Source organism: Perognathus longimembris, chromosome 1 (assembly GCF_023159225.1).
Source record: "Perognathus longimembris pacificus isolate PPM17 chromosome 1, ASM2315922v1, whole genome shotgun sequence".
Classification (NCBI taxonomy): Eukaryota; Metazoa; Chordata; class Mammalia; order Rodentia; family Heteromyidae; genus Perognathus; species Perognathus longimembris.
This window is the reverse complement of record NC_063161.1, coordinates 98,863,293-98,880,263: the sequence shown is the minus strand read 5'-3', so window position 1 is coordinate 98,880,263 and position 16,971 is coordinate 98,863,293. Positions and strand designations below refer to the sequence as shown.

At 40.7% G+C, this 16,971-nt stretch overlaps 1 protein-coding gene across 6 annotated transcripts in view; it reads right to left on the bottom strand.

Moving 5' to 3' along the window:
- Kank1 (KN motif and ankyrin repeat domains 1) overlaps positions 1-16,971 on the bottom strand; it is a 188,118-nt gene that overhangs the window by 101,385 nt on the left and 69,762 nt on the right. For all 6 annotated transcript variants that reach the window (XM_048333033.1, XM_048333023.1, XM_048333041.1 and 3 more), the window contains one exon: positions 16,682-16,806. The gene's annotated coding sequence lies outside the window, so the exon portion shown is untranslated. The remainder of the gene's footprint in view (positions 1-16,681; positions 16,807-16,971) is intronic.

The window sequence follows — 16,971 nt, the reverse complement described above, 5'->3', positions numbered from 1 at the left end:
TACTGGCACAATACATATCATACATACATACATACATACATACATACATACACACGTATACACATACATACATACATGTATACATACATATATACACAGACCAGTAGAGATTTTTAGAAATTACTCCTTTTAGTTATTTAAGAAAAAACACAATATTGATCAAGAAAAATTGGCCCATTGTTTTGTAGAATGTAATGCACATCAAATAACGCTATTATTGTTATAATTTTGAAGGCTTTTACTCTTTTCTCCAAAGACACCAGGGTGTTGGATATATTACATGCATGTGCATAACCACAAGCACAAAAAAAACCCAAATGTTATAATATAGACACAACCAGGCAAGGAAACTAAGAACACATGTTGCTAAGGTGCTCCCATGGCTTAATCTAATTTAAATACTACATTGACTTCTGTGGCTTCTTCTTTGTCCACAATCCCTGCCATTCCACCATGTTTCTTCCCAGAATTGCAAATTGGGAGAATAAGGGAAGGAGGCCATGTAAAGGGTCTGGGTAGCTATGGAAGGTTCTAGAACTCCACTGGTGGCTGAAGGAGGTGAGCAGGGCTGGGCTCCTAGGCTAAGTGGGGCATGTGTGCAGGTATGTGTTGCTGGTGCTGCAACTGTGTGGAAGCAAGGCTCTGCACAAGAACCGACAGGCCCCAGAAGAGGCACCAACAAAACCTGTGCTTAGCAGATATAGCCATCTGTTGCCAAGTGGATTATGTTAGGCCAAGGTTAATCTCCCTGCCATTTTGAATGACCTTAACAACACATTACTAGGGAGCAGTCTAAGACCAAGTGTTAAAGAATGACCATGAAAACTTATAAAATAAGAATTTAGTTGCTAGCCCCAAACAAATAAAAACTTGAGTGGACAACCAGTTTCCTCTTAGATTGTGTGTGTGTGTGTGTGTGTGTGTGTGTGTGCGTGTGCGCGCGCAGTGCCAATCTTGGGGCTTGAACTAAGGGCCTGGGCGCTGTCCCTGAGCTTTTTTTCATTCAAATCTAGCTATTGACCACTTGAGCCACAGTTCCACTTTTGGCTTGTTGGTAGTTTAATAGAGATAAGAGTCTCAAAGACTGCCCCAGCTGGCTTCAAACTGTAATCCTCAGATCTCAGCCTCCTAAGTAGCTAGGATTACAGGTGTGAGCCACAGGTGCCTAATCTCCTCTTAGTTTTCAAGTTAACTATCTGAGACTTTGCTTCTCATTCCAAAGAAGAAGATATTCTGTTTTTTGGGTGTTTTTTTCATGTCTAAATACACAGTGATTGTTGTCTTTATGATCTACATTCTATCTCTATTTAGCCCAAGAAGGAACTTTCAGACTGCACAAATTAGGTAAGTCCTTTCAGTTCCAAATTATCTATAACAGCAAAATACAATCTTAAGCTCAATACCTATGATCCCACTTTTTTTGTAATTTATTTATTAAAGAAAAGTTTTTTTTTGACAAGGTGTTGTGCAAGAAGGGTACAGTTACATAGTAGGGCAGTGTGTACATTACTTGTGATATCTTACATCCTGTTTTTCTTTCCCTTCCCTAGGTGTGTAGACATATATACACAATATACAATGTATGAAGAACATATACAGTAGCCACGTGGCCTATGCCGAAGAAAATTCACCTAGGGCTTTAAATGTAATGTGTCAACAATAGTTTTATATGAATGTACATACATAGTTTTTGAGTTATTGTGATCCACTGAGAGGTCAATTTTTGACCTTTATATGTTGAGTAGTTGTTTGGTTTCAGTTACATAGTGTAGGGTCGCTGACCCAAACCTGTGGGAAATACCATTTGACAAGAAGTTTTTGGTTTCACAGACCTGGTCTCTACTGTCACCCCTCCTCCTACCTTAACAGTCATATATCAAGGAGATCATGCCCCTTTGTTTTCTGTGTTCTAGGCTTGTCTCGCTCAACATTATTTGTTCCAGTTCTGATCATTTCCCTGCGAATAACAATATTTCACCATTTCTAATCGCTATTTAGTATTCCATTGTGTATAGGTACCATATTTTTTGGATCCATTCATCTGTGGAGGGGCATCTGGGTTGTTTCCATATTTTGGCTATTGTGAATTGTGCAGTGATAAACATGGAAGTACAAATGTCTTTTTGATATCTTGGGACCTGTTGTTCAGGATAGATGCCTAGGAGTGGTATGGCTGGGTCATAGGGTAGGTCTGTATTGAGCTTTTTGAGAAACCTCCATACTGTTCTCCAAAGTGTTGTACTAATTTGCAATCCCACCAACAATGGAGGAGGGTTCCTCTTTCCCCGCACCCCCTCCAGCATTTGTTGTTGCCTGAGTTCAGAGTATAGGCCATTGTAACTGGAGTGAGGTAGTATCTCAGGGTTGTTTTTATTTGCATTTCCTTTACTGCCAGGGATGTTGAACATTTCCTCATATGTTTCTTTGCCATTTTTATTTCTTCTCTTGTGAAGTCTCTCTTTAGCTCCTTTGCCCATTTCCTAATTGGTTTACTGGGCTTGGAGGGGCTTAGTTTTTTGAGTTCTCTGTAGATGACAGATATTAGGCCTTTGTCTGTTGCTGTGCTGGTAAAGATCATTTCCCATATGGTTGGCTGTGTTTCTAGTTTGGTGGCTATGTCCCTAGCTGTGCAGAAACTTTTTAATTTGTATTAGTCCCATTTGTCGAGTCTCTCCCCTATTTGTTGTGCCCCTGGGACTCTATTCAGGAAGTTCCTTCCTGTGCCTGTAAGTTCTAGCGTCTTTCCTACTCTATCCTTCAGTAGTTTCAATGATTTAGGCCTTATATTGAGGTCCTTGTATGATCCCACTTTTGTAGAACCTGTAACACAGGTTTCTAATTATGGCCTGATGAAAATCCACTCTCCTCTTTTCTTAAAATTTCCTTCCCCCCCCCAAAAAAAAGAATCATCCTAACCTCTATCCAGCCAAGGGCTCACAGAAGAGATTCAGAAAGGACAAATGACAAATAGGGGTGTGTGGTGTTACAGTATTATATCTGGATGCATTAACCAACTATATAATCTTGTGTTTTCTAAATCCAAACTCTTGTGCAATGTCACTTGGGGACAGGGTGAAGTCAAAGTCATTCAAAATAAAGGTCAAAGTAGTTAAAAGTGACTTGTGTACCAATGTTCAGTGCTGTGCTTGCTTTGCCATTTAATCTAGCAGTTTGCCAGCCCATAGCCTGAAGTTTCCATCTACAGGAAAGAAACAAGACTCCAGAGTTCAAGTCCCAGTATGGGCACACATGGGTGTGCGTGTGCACACACACACACACACACACACAGATAAACAGATTCTATCAGAATCATGCTGAAATCAATCAAGCACCACTGACATACTACCACATTCCTATACTTAGTGGAAAAAAATCACACACACACACACACACACACACACACACACACACACACACCTCCCAAACCCAGACAAATAAAACACCAGCTTCAAAATAATGTTGGAAACAATTCAACAACTAGCACATTTATTCTATTAATTAATGATAGACTCTAAGTAAAATTTTTTTTCTGTTCCAGAACTCAAAGAAGATAAAGAAATTCTTTGGATTGACATAGGAATTGCTAAGAATAAAGAAGTACCAAAAATTGATGCAACATTTCCCTATAGAAGCAGAGTCTACAAACAATACTAACCTTCAAATTATAGAGCAGACATAAACTTCTCTGAGAATATTCTAGCTGAGAGACCACTCAATGATCTGTGATCAGGCTGCCTTAAGCTAAGACCTCTCCCTGCTGCAAAGATAATTTAGAGATCTGGATCAGCCAACCATGCCTGAATTGCAAACGCGTGGACACCAGGTTTTATTGGTCAGGATTTCACCATACAAACACCTAATCCCACCCAAGTTAAAGTGTAGGAGTGAGGAGAAAAAATGCGGACATAACCTCACACGGACACTGTTGTGTCAGCAGCAGAGAAAAATAATATGAAGGATCCAGAAACTACATATAACCTTCACAGGCACAGGCCACTCTACCCCCAGTGACCTTCAACTAGGCCCAGCCTCCTAATAGCACATTCAGCAAGAACTCATCCACGGGGATGAAATTTATCATCCATTTACCTCTCACTAGCGCCACCCACTGGATAACACATCTTCAACAATTGCCAAACTATAACAAACCCACAGAACAAAAATAACTACCCAAACTAACATTCAAGAACAAAGTGAATGATGGTTGAGAAGGGACAACTCTTCCATACAAGATCCCACTTAATATATAAGAAAAGAGGGAGATAGAATGTCACTATTAGATAAATCATACAGTTAGTAGTTAAGTATTATAAGGAATTATTCAACAATGGCTACTGATGCCCATGGAGAAGGTTTGAAGAGGAATAGAGTATTTGCACAGTGTCAAAATAGGTCCCTGCATCCACAGTCCTTTCTCACACTAGCTAAATTTTTAAGTAAGGTCTTGTGCTTTTGCCTGGGGACAGCCTCAGATTGTGTTCCTTCAACCAATGTCTTATGTTTAATGGGGATTACAGCTATGAACCACCACATCTAGCTTATCTGTTGAGATGGAGGGAGTCTTGTTAGCCTATTGTCTAGACTGGCCTTGAACTGTACTCTTTATCTCTCCACTTCTAGAGTAGCTGGAATAAAAGGCATGAGCCACTGTACCTGGCTTAAAAGCTTCTTAAAATGAATGGGAGAGGAGAACAACAGTGGTTATTTTTGGTCCTCGTTTCCACATGTCTTTCTTTCCTTGGGGTATCATGCAAAGGCTTCTTTTCTGCCTACTTTAAATATGGGGGGAAAACACAGAAAAGTGTCAGACTGGAGGATCAGGCATACACAATATCACAGTACAGAATGTGTGGACAAACTCCTAGTGTAGTCCTTCTTGGAGGGTGCCAAAGAAGAGAACACTGGGTGTTCTCACTATTTGTCAGTGAGCAAGAGATCTTTCAGCCTAAATTCCAAGGCTAAAGAGTAACTGCCAGCAAGGCATGGAGGGGCACTGAAAGATAAGTTGGAGGTGGAGAAGGAATGGGGGAGGGAAGGAAAAGCAAGATGCACATATGTGCTGTAGCACCATTAAGATGGACCAATAATGCATTTTTAAAGATGCCCTGTTTACCAGGCCCAAAGCATTTCATTGTTTACAATCTATTTCCATGATATCCATTGTCATACAGTATGGGAATAAAATGAATTAGATACGCCTTTCTTTTTTCTTTTTTTCCCCCCCCAAGGACGTACTCAATGTGGTGCTCCTGTTGTTCCAGATGAACCCAAGCAGAAATGCTGCAAGATTTCACCCACAATAGACAAAAAACAACAACACCCCAAAAAACCAAACCTAGATATAGTGGCTCATGCTTGCCATCCCAGCTACCATGAGATACCTGAAATAGGTGGATCTATCACAATGCTAACAGTCCTCTTTGTAGAAATAGGAAAAAAAAAAAAAAAGAACTATTGTGAGGGCTCCAAAACCATATTGAAAATTGAAAATTCCTGAAAACAAAGAGTAAAGTTGACGTACTCAACACTTTCCACCTTCAAAAATACATTCATGGAACTATTAAAACTCAGCAATAAGCCAGGCACTAGGGGCTCATGCCTGTCACTCTAGCTATTTGGGAGGCTGAGGTCTGGAGTTTGTGGTTTAAAGCCAGCCTCATAGGCAAAAGTCTGTGGGACTTTCATCTCGAATCAGAAAAATGCTGGACTGGAGGCATGGTTCAAGTGGTAAGGCCCCAGCCATATCCAAAAAAGCACAAGTCCCTTCTTGGTATAGGTAAAAAAAAAAAAAAAAAAAAAAAAATCTAAGAAAAAAACAACCCTCAGTAGTAAAAAGACTTACAAGCAAGTTTTAAAATGAGCTAAGGACTTGAATATTAGTATTTCTCTAAAGGAAATATGCAAATCATCATTAACCACACGAAAGGATGATAAATGCCAGTAGTCATTACAGAAATACAAATAAAAGCTACAACAAAATAATATGTAGTAGCCACAAAGATGATTGCCATAATTTCTTTTAAGGAAAATAAATATTTAAAGGTGTGCAGAAATGAGAGCCACCTACATTGCAGGTGAGAATAAAAATGTTCTAGCCAATTTGAAAAAGAGGTTGGTAGATTGAAAAGGCAACTTTTCAAACTACTTAAAATCAAGTTATTTCTGTAAAAAAGGAGGGGAGATGAAACATTCACATATCTCTGTTTTTAAAAATTCCTTTGTTTGGAACTACTAAACATAAAAAGGTCTAAAATAGACCTCTCAGTGGATCACAATAACTCAACAGCAATGTATGTATGCTCATATAAGACAGGATAAGCAAACTGTATTGTTGATGTTATATTTAAAGTTCTAGGTGAATTTCCTTTGGCATACACCATGTGGCCACTGTATATGATTTTGGTACACTGGGTATTATAGATATGCCTACCTGATCTAGGGAAGGGAAAGAAAAATGAGGGTGTAAGATATCACAAGGAATGTACTCACTGCCCTATTATGTAACTGTACCCCTTTTGTACAACACCTTGTCAACAAAATTTAATAAAAAATTTAAAAATTCCTTTGTTTGGAAGAGGTCACCATTAATGGAAAGTAGCTCACCCACAGAAGAAACCATTTCTACATTAAAGAAGGACAGATGATAAAGGGCGGTTTAAAGAAAAAATTTTCTTTAGTTCTGTGTCATTATTAAAAATTAGTCATGCTATTTTTTTTAACATTCTAGAAACTAACCATCAAAACACCACCCAACCTTCTAATATTCAAAATTATCCATAGTTTTTTACCAAAGTTTAGAGAATTAAAAAAATCTTATAAATAATCCACTCCATGGTGTCACCAGATACTCCACAATCACAAACCAATTTAACAATTTAACATCTCAGAGTACTTCTGGCTAACTTTAATCCTTGGACAGGGCTGGTTTCCATCTTGAAATGAAAATTCTATGGTTTAGGTGGAGGATTTAGAGACTTATAAAGTCCAAAAAGAAATCATAACTCCGACAATTTAATCATCCATCCTCCTGGTCGATGATTTACCCCCTAATTCCCACCAGAAAAATGAATAAAGTTTTGAAGAACGAGTTAATCTCAATGTAAATCTCCGGCCAGCCTCTGTCAATCATGTTAGTCTTTTCCCCCTAGTTAGCCTTTTTCCACTTCCTGCCAGAAAACTACACTATGATTTAATTGCTTTGTGACTTCACAGTTTATTAAGAGGCAGAAAAACATAAAGAGCTAAAACAAGGAGATAGCCCATTGCTGTAAATTGTCCCCTTCAGCAATGAAACTTGCCTCTTAGTGTAATAAGGTAGGCAGTGGGAAATGCCCCCAACAAGTGCAATCCTGCCCAAGTCCCTCGACCTTACAGAACTCCAGGCTGCAGTGCCATCCATCAGCACCCAGGGCACTCAAGTGAACACTTTTGAAAGTCAGTGTGAAGGGCATGGCCAGGGGTCACTCATTCTCCAGCCTCACTCACCCCAAACTTAGCTTCCACTCCCAAGGAGCAAGAAAACGCAGAGAAGAACCACCAGAGACAAAGTGAGGATCGACTGTATGGCCTGACAACCCCCAATTTCCTTGGAAATTAAGCTATGAGAAATCAGTGAAAACATTATAGCTAATGTCCACCCTCAGGAGCCTACCAGCAGAACCCCTTCCCCACCTACTCACTTCCTGTGCAAGTGCCCACTCGCCTCCCTTTTTTCCTCTCTAGTGAGCTAGGACTCATGATCAGATTATACCACATTCCAGAATGTGCCCCAGAGGGCCCTTGCCCTCTAGAGACTGCATCCAGTGAGTTGCAAAAACCAAGGAGTTTCATGCTTTAAAGCCCTGGGAAAACATCCATTGGTGGCTTCTCTCTGAGGCTGCCAACCAAGAAACAAAGGCTTTGAGTGTTTTCCAAGCCACTACTGATATGAACAAGAAAGCAAGTTTGATACTATTTTGAAAACTGTGCAAGAACATAGGTAGGAGTTTGTGTGTGCCTGTGTGTGCATGTGTGCGTGTGTGTGTAATGGGAAAGAGAGAAAGAATGTGTGTATAGAAGTAATTGTGTGTACATAAGTGTGTGTATGTGTGAGCGTATGTGTATGTAGACCCCAAATGCCCACAAATACAGGAAGTTTAGAAAGAATATATAATATAATTAAGGAAGGACATCAGGAGGTAGCATGTATTTAGCAGTGTCTTTTCTTTTTTAGGTCTTAGATTGAGACTCAAACTTGGTACTTGCTGCTTTTGCTCACTGGCTAGCAATCTATCAATGAAGCCATGCCTCCAACCCTAAGAACATGTGTTACTTTTGCCATTAACTTTAATACTAAAAGTTAAAATATAGAGTACAGTAATCAATGTTTTCCAGATCAAATAACTCATGACACATGGTTACCAATGCAATGCTGTTCACAGCTAGGGACAAGAGACTGCTGCTGCTGTTTTCCAGTTCCAATGACTTAGAAAAATAAAATGGTAGGCAGAATTATTGAAAACTACATTGTCTATAATGCCTCGCTCATTTAGCAGCATTATCTACTGAGTCAGTGGTCAGTTGTATGTTTTCCTTCCTCTCAGATGCTAAGACCCAGGTGGATGACCCCAGGATAATCTCTCATGACAATGGGTCACCATGCTCACCAGGAATTGGGCTCAAGTCTATGAATAGTTCCTGTATTTACTTTTTTTTTTTTTTTTTGGCCAGTCCTGGGCCTTGGACTCAGGGCCTGAGCACTGTCCCTGGCTTCTTCCCGCTCAAGGCTAGCACTCTGCCACTTGAGCCACAGCGCCGCTTCTGGCCGTTTTCTGTATATGTGGTGCTGGGGAATCGAACCTAGGGCCTCGTGTATCCGAGGCAGGCACTCTTGCCACTAGGCTATATCCCCAGCCCCCTGTATTTACTTTTGGTAGAGGAGATTATCCGGGGAGAATAAATAAATGGAAATCAATATCACTGCCAGCAAGGATGTAACTTGAGTTGGCTTCTGCTAAAAGTACTACAAAAATGAGGTCAGGCATGATGGCACACACCTGTAATCATGATTACTCCAGAAGGAAAGATGAAGAAGACTTCAGTTCAAACACAGGCCAGGAAAAAATATTAATGAGACCTCCATTTCAATAAATAAGCCAGGTATGGGTTGGTGGAAGCCTATAATTCTAGCTACCATGAGACTTAGTAGGACAGCCCCAGACTAAAATTTTCCAAATCAAATATTCATGCCACACAGTTACCAACACAATGCTGTTCCACAGCAAGGGGCAAGGGGCAAGGGGCAGCTAAGAAAAAGACCTTCACATTTAGTTATTGGATAATAGCTAAAGAAAATTTAAAAAGGGCTGCAACAGGGGATATGAGCAAGTAGTATAGTGTCTGCACAGATAGCTAGCACAAGGTTCTAGTTCAAACCCTATAACCACAGAGGAAGAGAGAGGATGGGGGGGGGAGAGAAAGAGAAATGAATTACAAAAATGATGACTTTCTACTCTTTTGGGGAAAAATTAATTTCACTTCCCATCTCAAAACATATTTCAAGCTAAGATTCAAACATAAAGTATTTAAAAATATGAAAAGAAATCAGAAAACAATGGTAAGAAAAAGTAAGAAAATTATGTCTGGGAAATGCTGTGGCTGGCAGGTTGCTCTTATTTCAATCCTTCTATAAGAACCACACCCCCTCGTCTGGGTTATAGGCTAGGGAGAAACAGGAAAGCACCCCAAGATGGGACCACAGAGAAAGCCTTCAGGACAATGAGAAGCAATCGCAGCCGTGGCTCATTTACAAACCCTGCACAATTAACCCTCTTCCTCCTCCCTACACTGTGAAAGGGGTGCCATTAGGAAGAGGATTCCAATTTTACCAGCGAGGAAAAGGTAAAGTAGCTTGCCTAATGGCACAGGGCTGGTGAACAAGAAGCCCTGGGGAGCCCAAGTACTGGGCTCTGCTGTCCTCACTCCAGAAGTGCCTCTCTGAGGAGTCAGCTGCACGCGCGTGTGCATACCCACATGCTCACCCCAAGCACAGAAAGAGCACGTGCAGAATCCCAGGGTTAGAGGAGGTCAGTTTGTTCCCTCAGTTGCAGGGAGGTGAAGGGCTGGGACATAGTGTTCAAGGGCGAGTGACAAGAGGTGGAGCTGGTGAGCAGGCACAGCAGGATCATGTGCAAGCAGGGGCGTGCTGGGATGGGGCACACCTGAACGAATGCCCTACTCTGCTATGTGAGGACACAAGGGGGGAGGGTACTGGTTGCCACAATCTTGTTTCCTCTTTCGTGTACACACAAACTAAAAGGAAAAGACTAGACTGCCTGAAATGAAAGATTCAAAGATATTCACTAGCACTATGGATGGTTCAAGGTCAAAAACCGCTAAAGCAAATTTAAAAGGGATCTTTCAAGGTCAAGAACTGCTAGGGTGATTTTTTTTCAAGTATCTTTAAAAACAATGTGTTGTTTTTTTTTTTTTTTAAACAAAACTGGAAACAGAAAAAGCAAACAGACCTCTAAAGAAACAGGCCCAGGAGCAGGTATACAAAAATTTACAAAAGAAGGAATATAAGTAGCAGAAGAGAAAAGTTCATCTGTCCATAAAACTCAGGACTCTGCCTGGTTATTGTGGTTCTTTGTTTTTCCTTTATTTATTTTTATTATCTTTAAGTAGTTGTACAAAGGAGTTGCTATTTAATAAAGCAGTTTACAAATAAAATGTATCTTGATTAGTGTTACCCTTTCAACATTTTCGTCTATCTTTTATTCTTGTCACCCCTTCCCTTACTCTTAATTTTGTAGGATACATATACACTGTTGCTTAGCTGCATTCTCCCCCTTTTCTCTTCTGTCCACACCTTTCTTCTTCTTCTTCTGTCCACACCTTTCCCCTTGATCTCATCCCACCCCTTTCAAATGTCCACTTCCTGGTATTTTATTTAGCTAGATATTGACTTTGTTGGTTTGGGTGGGTTTTTTTTGTTTTCTTTTTGGCCAGTCCTGGAGCTTGGACTCAGGGCCTGAACTGTCCCTGGATTCTTCATGTATAGGAGGCAAGCATTCTTGCCACTAGGCCATATTCCCAGCCCCTCCCATATTCTTAACATTGAAAATAAACAACGGGGCTGGGGATATGGCCTAGTGGCGAGAGAGCTTGCCTTGTATACATGAGGCCCTGGGTTCGATTCCCCAGCACCACATATACAGAAAACGGCCAGAAGTGGCGCTGTGGCTCAAGTGGCAGAGTGCTAGCCTTGAGCAAAAAGGAAGCCAGGGACAGTGCTCAGGCCCTGAGTCCAAGGCCCAGGACTGGCCAAAAAAAAAAAAAAAAAAAAGAAAAAAAGAAAATAAACAACAACAAAAAGCATGCAAAATTGAATTCCAATACTGGGAAGGAAAGAAGGGAGGGAGGAAAGGAGGGAGTAAGGGGAGGGGGACGGAAAGGGAAGGAAGGGAAAGGAAAGAGTAGATTCAAGGGAGAAATCAAAGTGTAATTCCTGGGAGGGAAAAACTGGGAGAGAACGAAGGAAGGGGTGACATTGTCTAAAAAGAAATGTACTCTTTACCTGACTAATGTAACTGTAACCTCTCTGTATGTCACCTTTATAATAACAATAACAACAAAAATATATGTAATAACAATTTTTAAAAATAGTGCAATTCCTTAGAAAGACAAAGTCAGGGGCTGGGAATATGGCCTAGCGGTAGAGGGCTCACCTTGCTTGCATGAAGCCCTGGGCTCCATTCCTCAGCACCACATAAACAGAAAAAGCCAGAAGTGGTGCTGTGGCTCAAGTGGCAGAGTGCTAGCCTTTAGCAAAAAGAAGCCAGGGACAGTGCTCAGGCCCTGAGTTCAAGCCCCAGGACTGGCAAAAAAAAAAAAAAAGAATATGGGAAAGGAAACATCTTGCATATTGTAGGAAGAGTTTAAACAGGTTCAGGCTTCAAGTAATATACACTAAGAACTCTTCCCTGATTTTATAATTTAAAAACAACAACAACAACAAGCTTAAGCTCGAGAATAGAGGTTAGCATGGACATCCAAAGAGAGATGTATTCTAAAAACAGTACAATGTTAAAATCTTCATTCACCTTTCCTTCACTTTCCTCCTGGCACTGGAGTTTGAATTTGGGGTCTCATGGCTGGTTTACTTGCTTAAGGCTTGCAGTCCACTTGTTGAGCCATGTACTCATCTAGCCTTGGTTTTGCTGGTTAATTAGAGTCACACAGATTTTTCTGCCTGGGCTAGCTTCAAACCACGATCCTCCAGATCTCAGCCTAAGTAGCTAGGATTTCAGGTGTGAGCCACTGCCCCTCAGCTTCCAAAAAGTTTTAAAAAATTACACAGTAGGCTGGGAATATAGCCTAGTGGGAGAGTGCTTGCCTCATATACATGAAGCCCTGGTTTCCATTCCTCAGTACCACATATATAGAAAGAGCCAGAAGTGGCACTATTGGCTCAAGTGGTACAGTGCTAATCTTGAGAAAAAGAAGCCAGGGACAGTGCTCAGGCCCTGAGTTCAAGTGCCAGGACTGGCCAAAAACAAAACAAAACAAAACAATAAAACACAGTAGTGGGGCACAGGGGGCTCACATCTGTAATCCTAGCTACTCAAGAGGCTGAGATCTGAGGATCATAATTAGAAGCCAGCCCAGCAGGAAAATCTCCAATTAACCACAAAAAGTCAGAAGGGGAGCTGTGGCTCAAATGGTAGTATGCTAGTCTTAGCAAAAAAAAAAAAAAATGCTCACAGACAGTGCCCAGGCCCTGAGTTCAAGCCTCAAGAGCAGGAAAAAAAAAATTACACAGTAGCAGCTATTGATGTGGGAAGAACTTCATAATTTTTCAACATTGAAGGCATGTGTTTTATTTTGTATTAAAAATCTTATTTAGGCAAGTATGCACAGAAAATATATATGGAAGGGTATTAACAGTGGTAATTTGAACATTGTATAATTATGTGTTTTTCATGGGTCTCTTTCCTTATTGCTACGTCTTTCATTTTTCCTTTCAGCCAATATGCTCTACTTGTCATAATAAGCAAAGTTTTTAGGCATACATTAAAAAAAAAACCCTATCTAGTATATCATAAAATGCACATGGAGACATAAAAACTCTCTGTGAGCACAAGTCACAGACAGGAGTTACGGACGAGAGATGTATCAGAAAATGACAATGGTGGGGGTGGGAAAGCTGAGTTTAACATCTGAGTCTAACACTTCATTTTACTGCCCAGGAAACCTCTACCATCTTCCCACAACTGAGGACTGTCACCCCCACTGGCTGTGACCCCATATATGCATACATAGGGAAACGCAGTGTCATGGAGGAAACAACTCTTCTGCCTCTCCCTCCCACCCCCATCCCAGCCGTCCTTCCACAGGCAGCTGACTAGCCTCCCCTTCCTGATCTGGACCTTGTGCCTGTCTCATGCTGAGACTCTGAACCAGAAATATCCTGATGTTGAAAATATCTGGCCACCATACTGTCAGCAACCTCCCAAGAGGAGCTGCTGTATCATAGATCGGTCAGGCAGAGCCCAGGTACCAACTGGCTGATGCTGCCTGAGTCTCGACCTCTGACAGCTGCTTCTAAATTCCTAGACTCCTTCCACCACAGATGTGCTAAAAGAGTTCCCCTTTCTAGATCTAAACTCAAACTGATGACCTACCTCTCTCCAGATATTTTCTTCTTTCTCTGTTTAGGACTTTTACCCATGCTGCTAAGTCTTCAGCCTTTTTGCAATGTTCCTTTTTGCAATGTTCCTTTATACCTTAAACTGACCATAGCACATGGGTCTGTATTCTCCATCTTTTTCTTCCCTCTTGGCTTAAAGAAAGCATTCTTCCTATCTCAAAAATTGATTTTAAACTATTTTTTGTCTTTTGTTTTTTAGTACTGGAGATGGAATCTAGAATGTTGCACTTTCTAGGTAAGTGCTTTGCCACTGAACTAAAATCCCAGATTGCTCAGAAATGGATTTTTGTGAATTCCCAATACAAAGAAATGTTTGAGATGAAGGGTGTGCCAGTGACCCCATATGATTGCTACACATTCTATATGGACTGCAATGTCACATAAGAATTATATCAATTGAACAAATGAAGTCCTCTTCCTTTCATCACCTTCCCAGCCCCATAGGCACTGAGATTCTAGATGCGTAGTGTCTCTCCTCTCTGTATAAATTTCCCACCCACTAAATTCTACCTTCAATTTTATTATGACCAAGTGTCTTTGGTCTGCTGGGCCTGCCAAGTTGCATCTCCCTTTGCTCTTTCTTTCCCAAATCTCTGGACTTGGCAACACTACACCTAAACTTACCAACTTAGCTCATCATTACACCAACAAACACCAGGATAAAGGATGCACAAGTGGAGAAAGCCCAGATCACACCCCAGATCTGCTACTGATCAGTTTCTTTTCTTTCTTTCTTTCTTTCTTTCTTTCTTTCTTTCTTTCTTTCTTTCTTTCTTTCTTTCTTTCTTTCTTTCTTTTCTTTCTTTCTTTCTTTTTTTTTTTTTGCCAGTCCTGGGCTTGGACTCAGGGCCTGAGCACTGTCCCTGGCTTCTTTTTGCTCAAGGCTAGCACTCTAGCTCTAAAGCCACAGCACCACTTCTGGCTTTTTCCGTTTATGTGGTGCTGGGGAATTGAACTTCGTGTATGCTTCATGTATGTAAGGCAAGCACTCTACCCCTAGGCCATATTCCCAGCCCCAGCCACTGACCATTTTCATGACCTTCAATTTCCTCCTCTGTAATAGCATCTGATTAATAGCATCTGCTCCACCTCCCTCACAGGTTCCAAGTGAGGCATGAGGATCAAATGAGGCTGTATATGGGAAACAGCCCTGGGAGCCATAAAGCTCTCTGACATTCTAGCTATTCCTGTCCTATACTCCCTCCACTGACCTTGACCTGTCTATAGGCAAGGTTAGCTATTTTCAAACTTCAGGTTGATCAGTTAACACTAACAATATTACAGACTCCACGTTTTAGTGTCTTCTATGACTTCCTCATGATCTCATTTCATCCATTATGGGAATAATCATATTTCATTCCAAACAAGCCCACTTTCTGCTATTTAATTACAGGAGCATTGACTTCTGGAAGACAGTAGTAGCCAGAAATGATTGAGCCTGTACCAAATACTATATGAGAGGTTTCATTATGACTTATGTCTAGCTTACTGCTAGGGAAACTGAGGCACAGCAGCACAGACATGATTTGAACTTGGGCATCTCATTCTAGGACCCATGCTCTTACACATGGTCCCATAACTTCTTTAGTGACAAAGTTGTCAGAGCCACCAGAATATGGGTGGATCTGATCAAGAATATGTGGGCTCATTCAAAACAAACAACATTGTTATTGAGATGGCTAACTACAAGGGCTACTTGGGGCTAAGAACCAACAGGCACTTCTCTGTCCCATGGTACCAAGTAGCAGAATGCATAGAAACCCATGAGCTAGAGTCTCATTGACCCAGCAATGCCAGCTGTGGTACCAATTCATCCTGGAGAAATAATCACGGATGCCTACAATGAAAGTTCATGACAATGTTGTGTCTAAAAGGAGTGAAGAAAGGGGCTGGGAATATGGCTTAGTGGTAGAGTGCTTGCCTTGCATGCATGAAGCCCTGAGTTTGATTCCTCAGCACCATATAAACAGTGCCACAGAAGAGGCACTGTGGCTCAAATGGTAGAGTGCCAGCCTTGAGCAAAAAGAAGCCAGGGACAGTGAGTGCTCAGACCCTAAGTCCAAGCCTCAGGACTGGCCAAAAAAAAAAAAAAAAAAAAAGAAGAAGAAAAGCAGTGGAAATGTCAGGGCCAGGGTAGAGAAACCCCTCACAGCATATCCATAAACATTACACAGTCATGTAAAATGATAATGGAGTAAAAAAGGGTGCAATTATTTATTGGTGTGGAATTCAGTGACTGATGAGCTCAAGTTCTCAGTGGGTATACCAGCTGTATGAGCATGGTGAGTCATTTATCTGATTCTCCATTTTTTCCTATGCAAATGGGGGTAGAAATAACCTCAAAAGGGCTATGTGAATTAATAAAGTAATATATATATATATACATATATATATTTAGTGACTGGTACAGAACTTGAGACAGGGTATGTATGTATGTGATAAATAGTGATCATTTGTTTAAAGAAATTGCAGTAAATTACACATGCATACAACATCCTATACAAACTACAAAACCAAGGAAAATAATGCAGTGAAATTTGAACATTGGTTCGTTCTGTGTGGAGAAACACATTTTTTCTTTTAAAGTATCTACTTTTTTTTTGGACTTTGTTTGAATAAAGCCAGCAGCAATATTTAAATATTTTCAGGGAGCCTAAATAATGCCCTCCCCTTTGATCTATTAAGGTTTCCTGATGTCATCTAGACTATGCATGCTGTGCTTATGAAAACTATTTTTATGGATTTAATCTGAGAAGCAATACATTCCACATGTATTCTTCAGAGTCAAAAGCCAAACAAAACAAGAAAGCTGCTTGTATTTAATCTTGTAAAAGTCTTTTCTGCTCTTACACCTTTGCAGATCACTTTTAGGTCACTCTGAGTGGGGAAAAAAAGGGAAGGGAAGAGGATGGATGTATATCTTTGAAATCAAAGTTAAAGGAGGCAAATACCACAACTTCATGATGGCAAAGGATGAAAAACACACGTTACCTTAATTGTGTAAGGTCAGAAATCACTGAGGTGAGTATTTCAGCTCCGTGGACAATTTCCTTGTGTGGTCTACAGATGGAAGTAATGGAATAGTCCTGCTGTACTCCCGTAGAGCGCCAATCATTCTGAAAGCAAAAAGAATCTTGTTGAGGGAAATGCCATGACATACACTCCTTTTCCTGAGACACTGCAGAAGGGAATCCATTATCAGAGACAGCCATGCATTTTAGAAATCAAAATACAGCTATTCCATTTTTCTCCTTAGAGGCCAGGGGAGGCAGGTCAGAATA